The following is a 16,096-nucleotide window of genomic DNA, read 5'->3' on the forward strand; positions in this document are numbered from 1 at the left end:
TGGTACAAACGCCCAGCCCAGAGTGAAAGGTGAGGTCTTGGGGTCTGGTTCTGTGCTGTGCCCTTCCCTGAGTGCAGCTCTGCGGCCACTGGGCTGATGTGGACCCATGTGCCTAATGCTGCCTCTTGACTCCGAGCCAGCTTAGAGAGCTCTCCACTCTAACCTCCTCTAAATCTGACTCTAGGCTGGAACAACGATGGGTTAGTAACAGTAGATTAACAGGATTATATGGGAGTTTATATGGCATATTAGGTTTAGTTCAACACAGGATTTAGACAGAATTGGAACATTCAAAACTGACCTTATAAAAGCCCAGCCAGCTTTGATTTTAAACTTAGTGATGTGAAGCTGATAGCCCTTAGCACAGTAACTAACTTTCTAGGCATCTGCTGCTTCTGCAGTAGCCCTAGTGCTCAGTTTGGGCTAGAGAGAGAGAAATGGTCTCAAGCAGGAATCCTCTCTGAGCACGCTGAGAAGCTCCCTGAGCAGATGTACTTATTGCATGCCCTAATGCAGCAGCTAGGACTAGACCTGACAACAAGAGGCAGCCGCCGATGTGTAGCTGGAGGAGTAGTTTCAATGTCCGCTTCAGTCCAGCAATTTTCAAAGGCTTGCTCACCCCAAGTCATAGATCGTTGGCTGCTCTTGAATGGCTGAAGGGAGTAGAACTATATTGCTCTGCAAAAGACCACATCAACAACAGTCCTTCTTGTGCCTGTTTGGCAAGAGCGCATCCCAGGCTGTGAACCTGGCTCTGTACTGAAGTGCCATCGCCGCTTATGCCACAGCCTCAAGCTTTCCCTTAGCTATGCTTTTTTTTCTTGGTGAACCTCATCTTAATTGCTGGACACTGGGTACCACTTTGAAAGGCGCTACTCCAACCTGTCCTTGTAAAGTGTCTCCAATAGTTTGAACCTGATCTAAGCAGGAAGTAGAAGCATGGGACTAAACTTCCTTATGGTGAAGAAGAGACTGAAGCCAAGTTTCCCACTTCCTAGGCTGTTATGGGTGAGGGTACTGGCATTGCTGGAATCATAAATGTCCTGGATTTTTAGGGGAAAAACAGACAGTAGGCATTAGTCTGTTCCCACAAAGAACAGCTGCTGGCATTGTCCTCACAACAGGTTTCTGAACTGTAAGTCTCCAAAGCAGTAAGAATTACGTGATTATGAGAGACAAATGCAGCGGCACACTCTGTGACTCACTGTCCATGGTATATGCTGTTCTTTAAAGCATTTGCATAGTCCTTAGAAACAAACTCCTCAGCAAACACTTCATGGCTCAGGTATAACCTTGAAAACTAGCACAACTGTTCAGTACTTCCTGAAAAACCTCATCGATGTTTTAGAATAATCCTGTACTGTGGTGGTCAGGAGGTTCCAGCAGGATGAGATGCAAGTGTATTGCATGACTAATTGAGACTTGTCCTTTCTTCTGTTTGTTGTTCTCATCTTATTTCCTTCATCCAAAGCGCTGTGAACTCTCCACCAAGAAACTATTTATCTACTAGATAGTGAAGTAGAACGCAAATCCTGGGTCTTGTAGTCACTACTGTGTAAATATTTAATATCAATGATAATGGCTCTTTGGGAAAAAGGGTGTATCACCCATAAGTGTTACTGGCATTGCTATTACAGTCTCCTGGATCCAAGCCAGAAGATCTGGCAGATGCTAGAGGAAGCACACTTAGACCCTTAAGTGAGGCACTAATGTAAATACAACAGTGTGTTCTCTGTCAGTGTCTATTCAAGCAGTGTGTGATCACTTTGGCTGGATAGTGCTGAGTATGTGAAAGCTGCTGATCTCTGTGATAGTTGTGAGCCCAAGGCTGAGTTCCAGCAAAGTTCAAGCAGGGAAAGCTACTGATTTGAAAAGAATTCGGTAAGAACCAACTAGCTTCTGGAGTCAACTTCAAATGTGATTAATTTATTAGCATTTATGTGACTGAAGCTATAAAATGCAGGATTTATTAGATGTGCTAATTCTTTAAATACTGAGCTCATGTCTTCCTCAGAACTCTCTGTAAGGTAAGATCAAACAAAAAAAATAGCAATTACAGAACTGTATATTTCAATGAATATCAATTCCATGTTAGTATTTTAATGTCTAATACAGAAAACTGTTCTTTTTTGTTTCTTAGCCCAAAGACCTTCTTAGAGAGGTGTAATTTTCTTCTTAAGGCTTTTGTTGCAGTAAAACAGATTGACTGACAGAAAAACTAATGAAACAAAGCAAATAAATGCATGCTTTGTCTAAAGACTTACTATGCTGATCTCCGTTCTTTCATCTTTATTCCAGTACACTTAACATTAAGCCAACAGATTAGCTTTGTTGCTGTACGTTTCTTAACCTGACAGCTGACAGTTCCTTAGGTACCACTCAGCTTCTTCCCTCCTGAGAAACTTCAGGCTAAGTATTTATCACCCCAACGTGGGGAGCAAATGTGGTGGACAGAGGAAGAGTTTTCTTGGTGAACAGAGAGGTACGTTTTATGATGTATTTGGTTACCGTACTCAAGAGGGACAGAGTGAGACCATAGCAGTTTCTAGCCAATTGGGATGGGACGGCAGGCATGCCTCCCCCACCTCCATCAGCCGTGCACTGATTGAAATCCGACTTGCAAACAGCAAGGTTGGCAGTCTTTCCTTACACTGTCCAGAGCCCTTTCTGCTGACTGGGAGAGAAGGAAGAGGTTCTTCAATTTCTCATCATATCTCTTGTGTGCCAGCACAGCAGAGGATGCGCAGCAATCACTCATCTGTTTACTGATTCACAAAAGGTTTGTTTTGAAGGGAAATCTTCTGATTCTGAGAGGAGTCTGTGCATGCAATGTCACAGCTTTTATCTTCTGAAGGCACTGTTCTGTAACCACGGTGTTCCTCGGAGGCAACAAATTCTCTAATGCTTTCTTTAATTGTTGTAAGTATAGATTAATCATATGCTAACTTGGCAAGTGGCTTTATTGCAAATTGCTTCTGTCTTCAAGCAAAGTAAAATGCTCATTATAAAAAAAGAAAAAAAAATCATGAGGAGTTTCAGCTCCTTGGCACAAATTCAGAGTTGTAAACTTGGGGTCTGGCATAAGTATTCTAACCAATACACAAGGAAATAATCTTACAATGGTAAGATCTAAAGAAAAAAAGGGGTAGGTATGGTGTTTTCTTAGAGTATGTTGTAATGTATGTGGAAACTTGCAATGGATAGATGGAGATTCTTGTATCCTTGCTTGTTTGTATTCAAGAGGGCTGATCAAATATTTGTGTACGTTAATGGGAATTTCTCCACTTGATCTTACGGAGTCTAGTGTAGGTCTAAACAAATTTTTTAAATTGTGAAGGGTATTTTCTTAACTGGAAGACAGGAAAGCAAGGTTGGGAAATCTTTGCATCATATATCCTTATTAATAAAATAAAGACATTCCTTACTCAGACAAGGAGCCTAATTCTGTATTATAAAGTTACTTATGGTGAGGTAATTCATAGAGGAAAGGTTTTGTTGTACATTTAAGCTGTTCTCCTGAAAAACACTGAAAATTACTGAAGGCTTAAGTTGAGGTTCTGATCGTGTATCTCTTATCTATTACCTTTCTGAGCCCTAAGACAGAAGAAAGCAAATCACAGAAAGCACCCTTTCCTTAAGGCACACAGTGTGAAAGGCAAGCAGAAATCACAGACTGCCTGCAGTCCGTCAGGCAGATCAGAAAAACAAACCCAACTCTTTTTAATAACCTTTGGTGTTAATTGATTTGGAGTAAATTTTCACCTCAAGATTATTAAGAGGAACAGTCCTCCAAGGCCTATAAAATACCATCCTTCTGTAAGTGCTTTTTGGGGCGTCTGTCCTCAGCGGCAATAACTGACAAAATCAGAGGTGGAGGCTGTAGGCTTGCTTACCGGTTTATTTTGAACTTTGTTTGCATGTATTTGTTCAGAAATAGTCTCATCTGTTGTCTCCAGTATTTTGGAGTGCCACAGAAAAGCTCAATCCCCCAAATACTTTATTTGGAAAAGCTAAAAAAACTACTTGCACTAAGTCATAGGGTTCAAAGCTTTAAGGCTGCAAATCTAGAAGTTAGGCTGGCAGTGAACCGTAGTTTGGCAGTAAGTACTTCCCTCTCGTATTGGTAGACTATCCTAGTGAATGTATTTAACTGTGATATGAGGATGAGTCAAAATGTGTATCAAATCCAAGTCTTTCCATTAGTCTCAGGTACCTGCAATGGTTGGCCTGACTCGCTCAGTACCACTGGAAGGGAACAGGACAGTCAGCTGTTGCTAGCTTCTGCATGCAGCCATGCTTGCTTCTTAAGCAACAAGACCTGACACCTCCTGGGCTCCTAGTCCAGACAGTGTGGCTCTCTCCCTATAAGCCCCTGTTCTAGTCTTGCCATTGTCATATACCCCATTCATCCCTTCCTTTCCTCCTCACACTGAGGAAGAGTTTTGGTCCTCAGCCTGAGGATGAGATTTTCTCTGTGTTGCTCAGCCACAGCGGTGAGAGGGCAAGGGCAGAAGAGGAGAAAGAAGGTGGTTGTAGAGAGAAAACCAAAGGACAGAAAAATATACTTCTCAGTTCTGGTAATCTGTGTGGTTTGGGGTGGTTGTGGTTTGTTTTTTTGTGTTTTTATTTTCAAAACCAAAACCTCCCAAATAGCACTGTGCTGAAGCGTGGAGTGGTCTCCCTCATCCAATGCCAGAAGCTAACCACCTGGTTATCCCTCTGTACCTTATGGGTGTATGTTTCACATGGTATAGTAACAAAGCATGAAATTATAGGTTCTAAAAATGTACAGTAAATCACTGAAGATTAAGCTTCGGTCCTCCTTCTTATCGGCAGATAAGAAATAGAAATGAACACCTCATTTCTGGTGCTAGACTATAATCCAGACTGCTTCAGAAGAGTTATCTCTATTTCAGTCTTTCATTTCAGACAAAATTAGTCCATGAATGAGAGAAGAAAATGGAAAAGTAATGGAGAAAGGGGTTTTCTTTCTCTTCCCTACTGCACTGAAACAGAAGAATCCTACTGAGAGACGCCAGAAGTTGTTCCTCATTCCTAACCCTAGTGTTATATTGGAGGGGGCAATGAAGCTATTGACTCATTCTAGACTTTTACTAGGAAGAAATTTTATGAACAAACATCACAGACAATGGGTGGAAGGAAAAATAGTAGAGATTTGTTTAACTAGGGAGTTGTCAAATCAGCTTGCTATAATTGCAGAAGGATTTAGAGTTGCGCCAGAGTTTGGGGAAGAAATGCTTATTACTGTTCCATCACTTTATTACTGCTTCTTAGTTTACAAATTGGCAAGGGGTTCTTGTGGTCACACAACAACTATACATTTTTAATTTGTTTAAAATGAAGAACAAATAATTAATATTGGAAGAAACCTGGATTTCCCGCTGAAAAAGATCTTCAGGTTCTACAATAGGAAGCTCTTCCAGTACAAATTTTTTGGATTGCAAACTGTTTCTCAAAAGGATTAAAAAAACTTATCAGAGCTCTTGAGCAAATGAAGCAGATAGAATGAGATCATAACACAGAATACATATTGCCAGAACACTTTGAAGGGGGTGGTATCAACTCTTACATTTGGACAAAGGGTTTGGAGTCATCCCACACCACTACAGAAACTGAGTGGATCCATTTCATGCAAAAACACTTAACAGTAACCTCGAGGAGGAGCAACTATAGTTACAAAAAAATTAAATGTTTTTGTCTGCTGAGCTGTCAGTATTTCAAGGCAATCACTGCAAACGTGAAAGAACATGTTGTAGAGAAGAGGGCAGCTTAAAAGAAAGTCATGGCCAGATTCTTTCGTCCTTGGGTTTTGGAAAAAAGCAGTTAAGCAACATGTCATACAAAGTTGTGAGGTCTTGTTCTCAATCTCTGCAGTTATTTGAAGCTGTCACATTATCCCTTTCACTACTCATATCTGCAAGCTCCCTCACTTTGGTCTCCAAGCATTTCCTTGGCAACTTAGATGATAGAACGACATTTCATACAAGTAGTTAAGATCACTTCCGCTTAGAGGTGACTGTGAATTAGGGTAGATTTCGGTGGTCGGTGTCCAAATGCAGTCAGAGCCTTCTCAATATTCACTTTCACATACAGCCCACCACAACAGAGAAGCATAGATCTGAGGAATAACTTCATACATAATATGCTGTCTTGAAAATCTGCAGTCAGTCAGAGAATTGTGTAACACAAACAAGTCCTGATTTGGCCAGAGAGGGCTGTGGCTTCTGTGGAACTGTGTGTACAGGCACGACTCACAGCAAAGATGTGCATGCAAATATGCTGCAATCTAATCTCTGATTTGAGAGATTATCTTGTCCTTGGTATATCCTATCCTGCAAAGGATACTATGCTTTAATCAACAAATATAGGTCAGGACAGAGGTCACTTAATGAGGTCTGAATGACGTAGGGTCTGGTGTGGTAAACAGTCTTTGGCACTAGTATCTGCTCTTCTGGTTTTTGGGGTGAAGTGTGAGCATAAAGTAATGTCCTCAGAAAGAGATAAGGAGCAGCACATTATATATTCATTCCAACTGGAATTAGATCTAAATTACTTATACACAGAGAAAGGAGTTGAAGAGTTAAAGCCAGGGTTTCAAGCAAGATTGAGGTTGGGATAATTGCAGACAGCAGGATGCTGCTGTAGTGCTTTGCACCTAGAGGGAAACAAATATTAATCAAAATGATTAAGTGACAAACCAAGCCACAAGGATGTGGGAGCCATGGGGCAGAGCTGAGCCTTGGTTAACATCATGTTCTAGTCTTGCAGAAATACGAGGAAAGGCAAGATGGGGACAGCAGCTTAAAGAGCTTCAGGAATGAATTTTGTGCCTTGACCAAATTCTGCAAGGGGTGGAACAGGAAACCATAGTAAAAAAAAGAACAGCCACAGGAGACTGGATGGAAGAAATCACCAAAATTATCCAAATTTCTCTTTCAAGAGAAGTGCAAAGTCTCTCAGACCTGCAAAATATAGCATTTATGCTACCTTGCTGCCTTGAGGATTGTTGAGAGCGTATCAAACCAGCGTTGACACCAGGACTGAACTATTTCAGGGAGTTACAAATACTCAGGGTATTCCATGAAAATAGCATATATATCTATATTGTATGGCTTATGTGCCTACCCAATACAGTTATGATGGCAGGTACTATAGTTAGAGAGTTTATATCTGTATGGTACATCATCATTTTGCTTCCTTTGAAACAGTAAGAATTCATAGGGGTGTAACAGTGGCTACATTAAAAGTTTGTCTGTGTTATTCTGGCACATTAGATAGCTGTTTCTGACATTCTGGCTAGAAGCTGCATGCCTCTTTTGCAATAGTAATTACACAAGTTAGTTTTTCACTGCTTCCCTGGGTTATGCTTTTGCAGCCTAATGAAACAATATCGGGCAAGTTTCCAGCTGTTATTAACTGCTTGAGAATTGATCTGTTCCCTGCTAGGGAAGAAGCAAACAGAGTCTGTACTAACCATCATCATTTCTAGACAAATTCTTGATGTTTCCTTCTTCTGAGATGGCTCTTCTCTCTATGTCTGCTAAGATCTTGAGTACAAGGTTGGAATAACTGACTGCAGTGGCATTATTATCATGTTTGCTTTCAGATTATCAGCTTGTTCTGGGGCAGCTGATAAAACAGTATTTGGTTCTATTAATGTCATACCACTTGATGATGATCAATTATTAAACTACAGGCTGGATGTTTGCTCTCAGTGTTTCTTCAAAACATCGTATTATGCTTTTTACATTGATTATTCTGAAGCTTAAACACCTTGCAGAAGATTCTTTCAGGGACAGGATTAATATATTGTCTTCATCTCACTAATTGATGCATGATGTGTTATGGAAGATCAATAAGCAGTTTTAGACTTAACCATCTATTGAGCAGACCTCTTAATATTGTATATCAGACTTGTGAGTTCCACGTTCAGAAATTGTCAGGGAGGTGTGGAGGAAAAGAAGAGAAAATGCGCATAAGAGAAGTATTTTACTGAATATTTCATAGAATGGTTTGGATTGGAAGGGACTTAAAGATCATCTAGTTCCAACCTCCCTGCCATGGGCAGGAACACCCTCCACTAAAGTAGGTTGCCCAAAGCCCCATCCAACCTGGCCTTGAACACTTCCAGGGAGGGGGCATCCACAGCTTCTCTGGGCAACCACTTCCAGTGCCTCACCACCACCACAGGGAAGAATTTCTTCCTTGTACCTAATCTAAATCTCCCCTCCTTCAGTTTAAAGCCATTACCCCTTGTCCTATCACTCCATGTCCATGTAAACAGTCCCTCTCCAGCTTTCCTGTAGGCCCCCTTTAGGTACTGGAAGGGTGCTGTAAGGTCTCCCTGGAGCCTTCTCTTCTCCAGGCTGAGCAACCCCAACTCTCTCAGCCTGTCCTCATAGGAGAGGTGCTCCAGCCCTCTGATCACCTCTGTGGCCCTCCTCTGGACTCGATCCAACAGCTCAATGTCTTTCTTGTGCTGAGGACCCCAGAGCTGGACGCAGTACCCCAGGTTGGGTCTCATGAGAGTGGAGTAGAGGGAGCAGAATCCCTTCCCTTGACCTGCTGGTCACGCTTTTTTTTTGATGCAGCCCAGGATACGGTTGGCCTTCTGGCCTGAAGCGCACATTGCTAAAAGTTCTCAGAATTTCCTGTAAGACATGTCTGTTTCTGCTGCTACAGTTACCTACCTGGCTGAGCCCTTATTTGTAGACCAGACCTAGTCTCACTAATTGAGAATCAAAACTATTTTATAAAATAAATGCAAGGAAAAAGGTTAATGAGTTTGTCAATAGGCCTATTTTCCCTGTGCCCTGCCATAGTGAGACTTCAGAGTGACGGGATTGCAGCAGTTTGTGGGAGTCAGGAGAACACCCTACCCGTCTGATGTGCACAAAGCCTAATGTGCAGGCAGCCTTCTTGGAGTTGCGTTGGGCTGGGGAGGAAAAGGGAGCAGGCATGACAGACACTTGTGATATTTAACACTCTGATGGGTTGTATTCTTCAGCCACAAGAAACAGGCAAGTACAAGAATCTATAGATTTTTACATAACTTCAATATTTTCTGTTGCAAGTCTTTAGGTATAGATGGCCAGGAGCTGTCAGACCGCCCTCCCTCAGAGATGCTAAAGATCTGCTGTATCACAACTGAAGTAGAAACAGCATAAGCAATTATCAAATAAGATGGGAGTGAAGGGGAGAGAACTTTAATTAAACCTATTCTGAAATGGAAGTAAACAACTGCACAAGGAACTTTATTGCAGGAAGCTTGAAAGGATGGAGAAACGATGAGGAAAAAGAAATTAAGTAAATATATCATCCCAAAGGCAAACTAGTAACTCAGAATAGTCTGATAGTAGTCCGGTCTTCCTCAGGATGTGATTGACTTCTCTGCTCCACACTTCTCACTCTCAGGCTCTTGCTCTAATAGCGGGTATTTAAATCATAGGACTATACCAGCAACAGGCTGCTTCTGTAGTGCTCAGTTTTGTCGATAACTCCCCTTTACTGGCTTCCCCAGCAGGCAGCGATGGATGTGCTGCCCTGCTTCTCTCTGACCCTGAGGGTTTGGTTCCAGCTTGGTTTTGCCTCTGCTCTCTTGCACCACTTCCTGACAGTACTGCAGCACCTCAGGCAAAGTGGAGAATCTTATCAAAACAGACATTTCCTGTGCAGAGCAATTCCTCTTTAAAATAAACACATCAAACCACTATTGGTAGGGGAGAAACCTGAGGCTGAGGCTGCCTGTTACAGCCGTAGATGAGGGGAGATTCCTTGGACACACTGGGGAGATTATGGTGCAACCATAGTGTTTTGGTTTGAACTGCGGTCAACCAAGATGTGTTCTGACTTGTGAGGCAGAGAAGTCTTGGAATGTGTGAAGTGGATGTCTTGTAAAGTTTAGGGAAATGAGAACTGTTTTAGTGGCTAATTTAGATACAGCCTGTGAGGCATAATTGCTTAATGTGGCACAACAGGAGTGTGCCCAGGGCACCAAACAGTTGATGCACAAATGTACATATAAACCAGCACAACTTAGCTTAGGAAAGGTATGTCTGATAAGTCTCACAACACAAGAATTAAGAAGCTTCCAAAGAAGTCATCAGAAAAGAAGCTAAAATTGACAACCTCATATATTGATCCTGTGGAACTCATTGCCATAGGATGTTGGAACAAAAAAATAGAAAAAATTTGGAGAAGTGAAACAGGAGCATGGAAAGGGGATCCAAACACACACTGTAAGTTAGGAAGTTCCTAAGAAACCAATAAGCAGAAGCTGGATAGGTGAATTGGGGAAGGCTTTTTCTATACTTGCTTTGTGTCTTATTGCATCCTTGAATATCCACTACTAGCCATTATAAGACATGACTATAGGGCTGGACCAAATAGAGTGCTGGCTAGCTTTATTAAAGTGAGACTGTTTGTGTGGTTATCTGTAACTTGCAAAGGTTCTGCAAGGAAAGGACAACTTGAGGGAAAGGGCACATCTCCTTCCTAAGCTAAGGACTCCTTAGTATACTTAGTCTTATACAGTAGCATTCATCATTTCTGTCCTCCTCTGCATCTTTTGTGAGAAGATAGGTCCATAACAGAATGTACTGCTGGCTGCAGTCTGGATCGGTAGCAACATAAGGACTCTTTTATGAAGATTTATTTTAATGCTTTGCTTGTTTTGTCCAGCTCAGAGAACTGAACTGCCAGCTTCCTAGGCCTATCCACAAAGGTTTCAAGATCTTCCCAAATCAAGTGAATCCATTACTGTATATGTATTAAGGTTTTTCTACATTGATTAATACACATGTATGAGCAATTAATTTTATATGTCACTTAAAACAAAAAGTGACTTTCTACAACTCTTTAGAGCTGTAGACTCTAAACAGCTTTAGACTTGACTGTCACCACACACCGTTGCACGCTGTCACGCAAACATTCTCCTCACATCTTCCCTCCTTTTCAAAATAACTCAATGATAGGTTGAGCAATACAACATCCAAATAATGGTGGTATTGTGCATTACTCTAACATTTGACAGAGTTAATTCTATGCAGAAGCAGCTAAATTCAGCAGTATGACCAATATCCAGTTTAGCATCGTGTTTTAGCGCTTGCATAACTTGCTTGTATGCTTATATAGCATGTTCTTGCATCCTCTGCTGGTCTGGAACAGTGAATGGCCTTTCACACACTGAGTCACACAAAGCACTTAAAACCTTGATTTTCATTACAACCATAAACAGGAGATAAGGGGATCTATACCCAAAACTCTGCTATGCAATTACCAATTATTTCAATGCTCACTTGGGGAATAAGCTCATGATTTTGTACATTCTTCCTGATGGCTTAGTGTGTACTACCTATAGATTCCTGTTTCTGTTCTCAGGTTAATGTTTTATTAATTAACAACATAAGTCTTAACATGAAAATAATGCCCCTTGAACCAACAGCAAAGTGGAACACAGCAACATAGTGTTGTTCCAGGATTTTTTTAAATGTATGGCATGAGTCATGTACTTGGATATAGTTCAGTCACTATCATATCCTGTTAGCATAGTTGGCAATAAAACTTGAGTCTCGTGAAATGTCCTAGGTTCTTCTGATATTCTAGTGACAATCTTACCATTAAATCATATCAGTGTTCCTCCTTTCATATACTAACTCACACCACGAAATTATTACAGTAGCTTGCTCAACTTGCAAACCTTCAGCAGCAAGGGTGGGCAGAGGTCAGCTTGCACTGAGCTTAAAAGCCAGTACTTAAGACTCAACAGACCAAAAGGTTGCTACCACGGGAAATGCCTGAGTACGAGTGAAGCGGAAAAGGTGGAAAGAAACCTTATACAGTAGCTGTCAGTAGCAACCCAAACAGAGGATATGGGCTATCAGGGGGTGTTATCCAGACTTATAACTTGGTGCTTTTACGCTACCTGAAGCTGTGCATACATCTGTTTGGAAGCTTGTGCAGTTACAGGGCAGGCTCTCTCTTCTCTGGAAGAGCACTCTTCCTAAGAGCCATTCACCAAATGCACAATACCTTCCTATGAGGTTTAGAGACCTTCTCTGAAGGCTCAGGGTATGTTCTTCAACATCCGTAATCAGTGCCTGCAACAGTGCAGTGGGAAACACTTCAACAGTCCTTGTGTAGACCACTCTTACCCCTTGCCTTTAATTACAAAGTTGTGTTCCGCCCATTACATTAGAATCAGCACCACAGGGAGAGCACAAGAAATAAGTTTTATGAAGCTATTTCATAAGATGTTGTAGAAGATTTGAAAAGTGAGTGGTTATTCCTGGAAAAGTCATCCTCAACCTTCAGTCCCACTGCAGGAGACAGGCTGCTTGTAGAAATGGGCTTTAAATGTATTAAACCTTGTGTGAAGAGGAGCAATGTAAGTTCACCTGTCTCAAGTTATTCTTCCTCTTCATAGGAAAAGTTTGGATCCAAAATATTGGATTTCTGTCAATGCCCTTTTACCCCGTAAACAAAGATACCTTATTCACTTGAAATCAGTGAAATTAATTTCATTTCTAATGTCTTACTGGAATATGCTGTTCTGCTTACATAATCATTTCTATAAATGATTAGACCACCTAAAAAATTAAGTGGTTAAGAAGTATTAGAATCTTGAGCAAAGACTGACAAGTTTATTGCAGAAAAATTGTTTTACAATTTGACGGCAACTGAAGAAAAGACTATCTTTTTTTTTTTTTCTGGAGGATTCCTTTTGCTGTTACTAGTGTTAACCAGCCAAAAGAGTCTGGCTTTCAACTAATAAAGCTACTATACTAAACCCATGACCCCAGCACCCCATGATCAGCAGGCAAGTCCACAGTGATGAGGCAGGTCTGAGTCTGAGCTGCAAAGTCAAGCCTTGCTGGTCATGGTAAAGGTCTGGATCAGTTTAACCTGGACTGAGGACAATGGCTGAGAACGTCCCTCACTGTGCTCTCCTGAGCCAAGGTGGAGCTCAGAGACGCTCTCCTCATGGCTGGGTGCCTGCATCCATCCTCCAAGCTGGCCCTGGGCCCAGGACAGGCTATGTGGTTGGGGCCCTGACACCAAGATCTGCTGAAAATTGTAATAACTAACAGACTTTGACCCCAATAGCTTTTGAAATGCAAAGCAGGCACTTCAGCCTTTCCAGTATTTCATAACCCATGGAAATGTGAGGTTTGCATTTTTACATTCACGTAATTGAAACCTAGTGGGTGTGACGAAACTTTTTTTTGTAGTATCTTAAAAGCTACAACAACAGACATTTAAATGCCCCTGGAAATCACAGCTAAAGTTTGGGAGAGGGAGAAGGATCTATCTCACTAGTTTTGGGTTTTTTCTTCCATTCTCCAATTCCTCAAAGTGGGAGAAAAACAACTATGTTCACAGCACGCTGAATTGTACCATATTTACATATGAAGCTTTACTTACACAAATGAAGGTAGTGACACTTCAAAGCCAATTCTTATATCATAATATCTTTCCCTACTTTTAGAGGGGAATATTTTTGGTAATTTATCTTAGCCTTCAAGAGAATAAATGGTGAGCTGCTGCTTGCTTGTTTCATGAAACTGTGGAGAAGATTTGTTACACACATCTCTCTCTGTTATTTTTAGTCCCTAGATGAAGAAAAATGAGATATCAGACCTAAACCTACAGCTTGAGAAGCTAAAAGGGTTTGGCAGCTTGAAGCGAAGCTGGGATTGAAGCTATTTAAAATAACTGGGCAGGTTGGGTAGGGCAAAGTTTATTTTCCTAGCTTGATTTCCAGGACCAATTTTCACAAGAAAGCAACACGAGTATATATTTCTACTCTGGGCTTGCTCCGCATCCTTTTTAGGCACATTCAGCATTGTGAGGAATGTGCAGACTCCGGGCCCAAGCAGCGCTTGCTGCTCCCAGGGGGCTGGAGCTCGAGCCCTGCAACTCCAGTTTTGAGCAAGCTAGAGACTGACTGAGCATGCAATGCATGCAAAGGCATTTTGTTTCACTTCCCCCTCTACAGAGGTCAAGAGTATTGTCTAAGGCTAGAAGGAGTCGTTGTATCAATGAGGATGATCCCTGTGGGAGTCAGAACACGGAGCTTCACCTGGGAGGGCCTTGTGTTTCAGCCTGATGTGTTAGCAGTTTAAGTGATCTTTCAAAAAGATCACTGGTTCTCCTCTGAAGATTTCAAGAGGAGTAGTAAAATAATAGGACTGCTGATAGGAAAAAACATTTCTCTAAAAATTGGCTGCCAGTTCTTAACTTTAGGAAAAGATGTGTAAAGAATCCATCTGTCAGGGTATCTCTACCTGCTGGAAGCAGGCTTTGCTACTACACGAAGAGAGGAGGAAGGCTCAAGCCATTAGTACCCTGGCGAGAAGTTTTCCTTGCTTACAGCATTAATAAAGACAACAGAAGCTGCTCAAACATCAGCCTTGGGAATTCTGAAAGTATTCTCTGATGTTCAACCAAAACCCACTTAGATGCTGAGTACTTCCTTCAAGACTGAGTCCAAAATTCCCACCCTAGAAGTGGCTTCATTTTGGGGCATAATCCTTCTTTATAACAAGAGTTACCCTGAGGGTGTTTTCTTTCTGCCTGGAATGAACCTGTACTCAGGAGCAGCTCTGGTCTTAACTCAGGGCATAACCTTACAACATAAAAGCTTTTACTTGTCAATATTTAATTCAACATTTACTAAACGGCAGGTGGATGCTAGGCTGACTTCACTGGAAATAACTTGGCAAAGTTTTAACTAGTGTTAATTTACATGGAAGGTAATGTTGGAAATAACCTTAACATAATAATAACACCAAACTCATGGCTCTTAAGATTTTTCCTAAATGATGACATATCAGACTTGCATGTGTAAATGAGAGAAAATGGTTAAAACAAAACTAATGGCCAACACAGCAAAGGGTAATTATTAACCACTTTTTCTTGCAAAAACCTGAGAAATACACTGCTGTAGCTGACCCAAGGCACTGTTATGTAATCATCAGTAAAATCTGTTTTCAAATATTCAATATTCTTTTTCTGTTCTCCTCCTCCTCAAAGATCTGTTAGATCTGCTTGTACTGATCCCTACATATTGGGAGCCTTGAGGTTTTTGAGATGAAAAGAATACTGAATAAAAATGGTCAGTGCTGTGGCTTTTCTCTCAAAACTATGGTTTTAGCAGTGCGGGAACATGATACATTTCCGTCAAGGATGTGCAGCCATGAAAGACACCGAATTCCAGTTTTGGGGGTTTGACTAAGTGAGAAGCTAGATGTTCTCACTTTGACTAGCAAAGTATTTATGTACATGCTTAATTTTCCAATGGAATTAGGTTTAAAGCTAAACTGTATACTACTGCTTTGCCAGATCAGGGCATTTTTATAGAACTAAAATCTAAGCATCAGTTTGGCTTACCAATTTGAAACTGAATTTCCAAAGGGGCCTATCTGCATAGAAACCAACTACATCTTCATGTGTGAATGAGCATTCACAGGTATAGTTACACACATTGTATACTCTCTGGTTATCATATTTACTCTAGCATTTCTGTTTCTAACTTCCTATCAATGAAAAAATTCATCTTGAACCTGAAATTAAAATTTCACAGACTTCTGTCCAAATATTCAGTTGGTCAGCTTTTAACTTAGGCTTGCTGGTAAAGATTCTATTTTTTCTGTACTGTTTATAATTTCCATGAAAAAACCCTTCGCTTCTTTCCTGCGTGCGGTATCTTAACACAGCAATTCTTGGGTTGTTTGTCTATTTCTTGGTCATGACGGCGTAAGTTGCCCTTGAGATGGTTTCTTTGTATTCTTGCTCAGATTCATACCGGCCAAATTTATAAACTTGGATCTAAAACTTGGGAAAACTTTGATCAAAGAAACAGCATTATTTAGTCTGAAAGGATTAGTTCTGGCACAGAGTGGGCTGCTCTTCAATAATTGTTCAATTAATGCTTTTTGAACAGCCACGTCTTCCCTAAGCTTACATAACCCTGTATAACTGGTTTTATAATGTAGCAGTGCCAGGTTTATAGCCTTGTCCTGCTTATTTTCCTGTCCTTAGGCTCATCATGGGACATGCTGAGCAACAAGTCCTT

At 41.1% G+C, this 16,096-nt stretch overlaps 1 protein-coding gene across 1 annotated transcript in view; it reads left to right on the forward strand.

Moving 5' to 3' along the window:
* Positions 1-2,626: 2,626 nt before the first annotated feature.
* SLC2A9 (solute carrier family 2 member 9) overlaps positions 2,627-16,096 on the forward strand; it is a 130,595-nt gene continuing 117,125 nt past the window's right edge. The window contains exon 1 of the mRNA XM_075752484.1: positions 2,627-2,779. The gene's annotated coding sequence lies outside the window, so the exon portion shown is untranslated. The remainder of the gene's footprint in view (positions 2,780-16,096) is intronic.

The sequence above is a fragment of the Balearica regulorum genome, chromosome 4, assembly GCF_011004875.1.
Source record: "Balearica regulorum gibbericeps isolate bBalReg1 chromosome 4, bBalReg1.pri, whole genome shotgun sequence".
Taxonomy (NCBI): Eukaryota; Metazoa; Chordata; class Aves; order Gruiformes; family Gruidae; genus Balearica; species Balearica regulorum.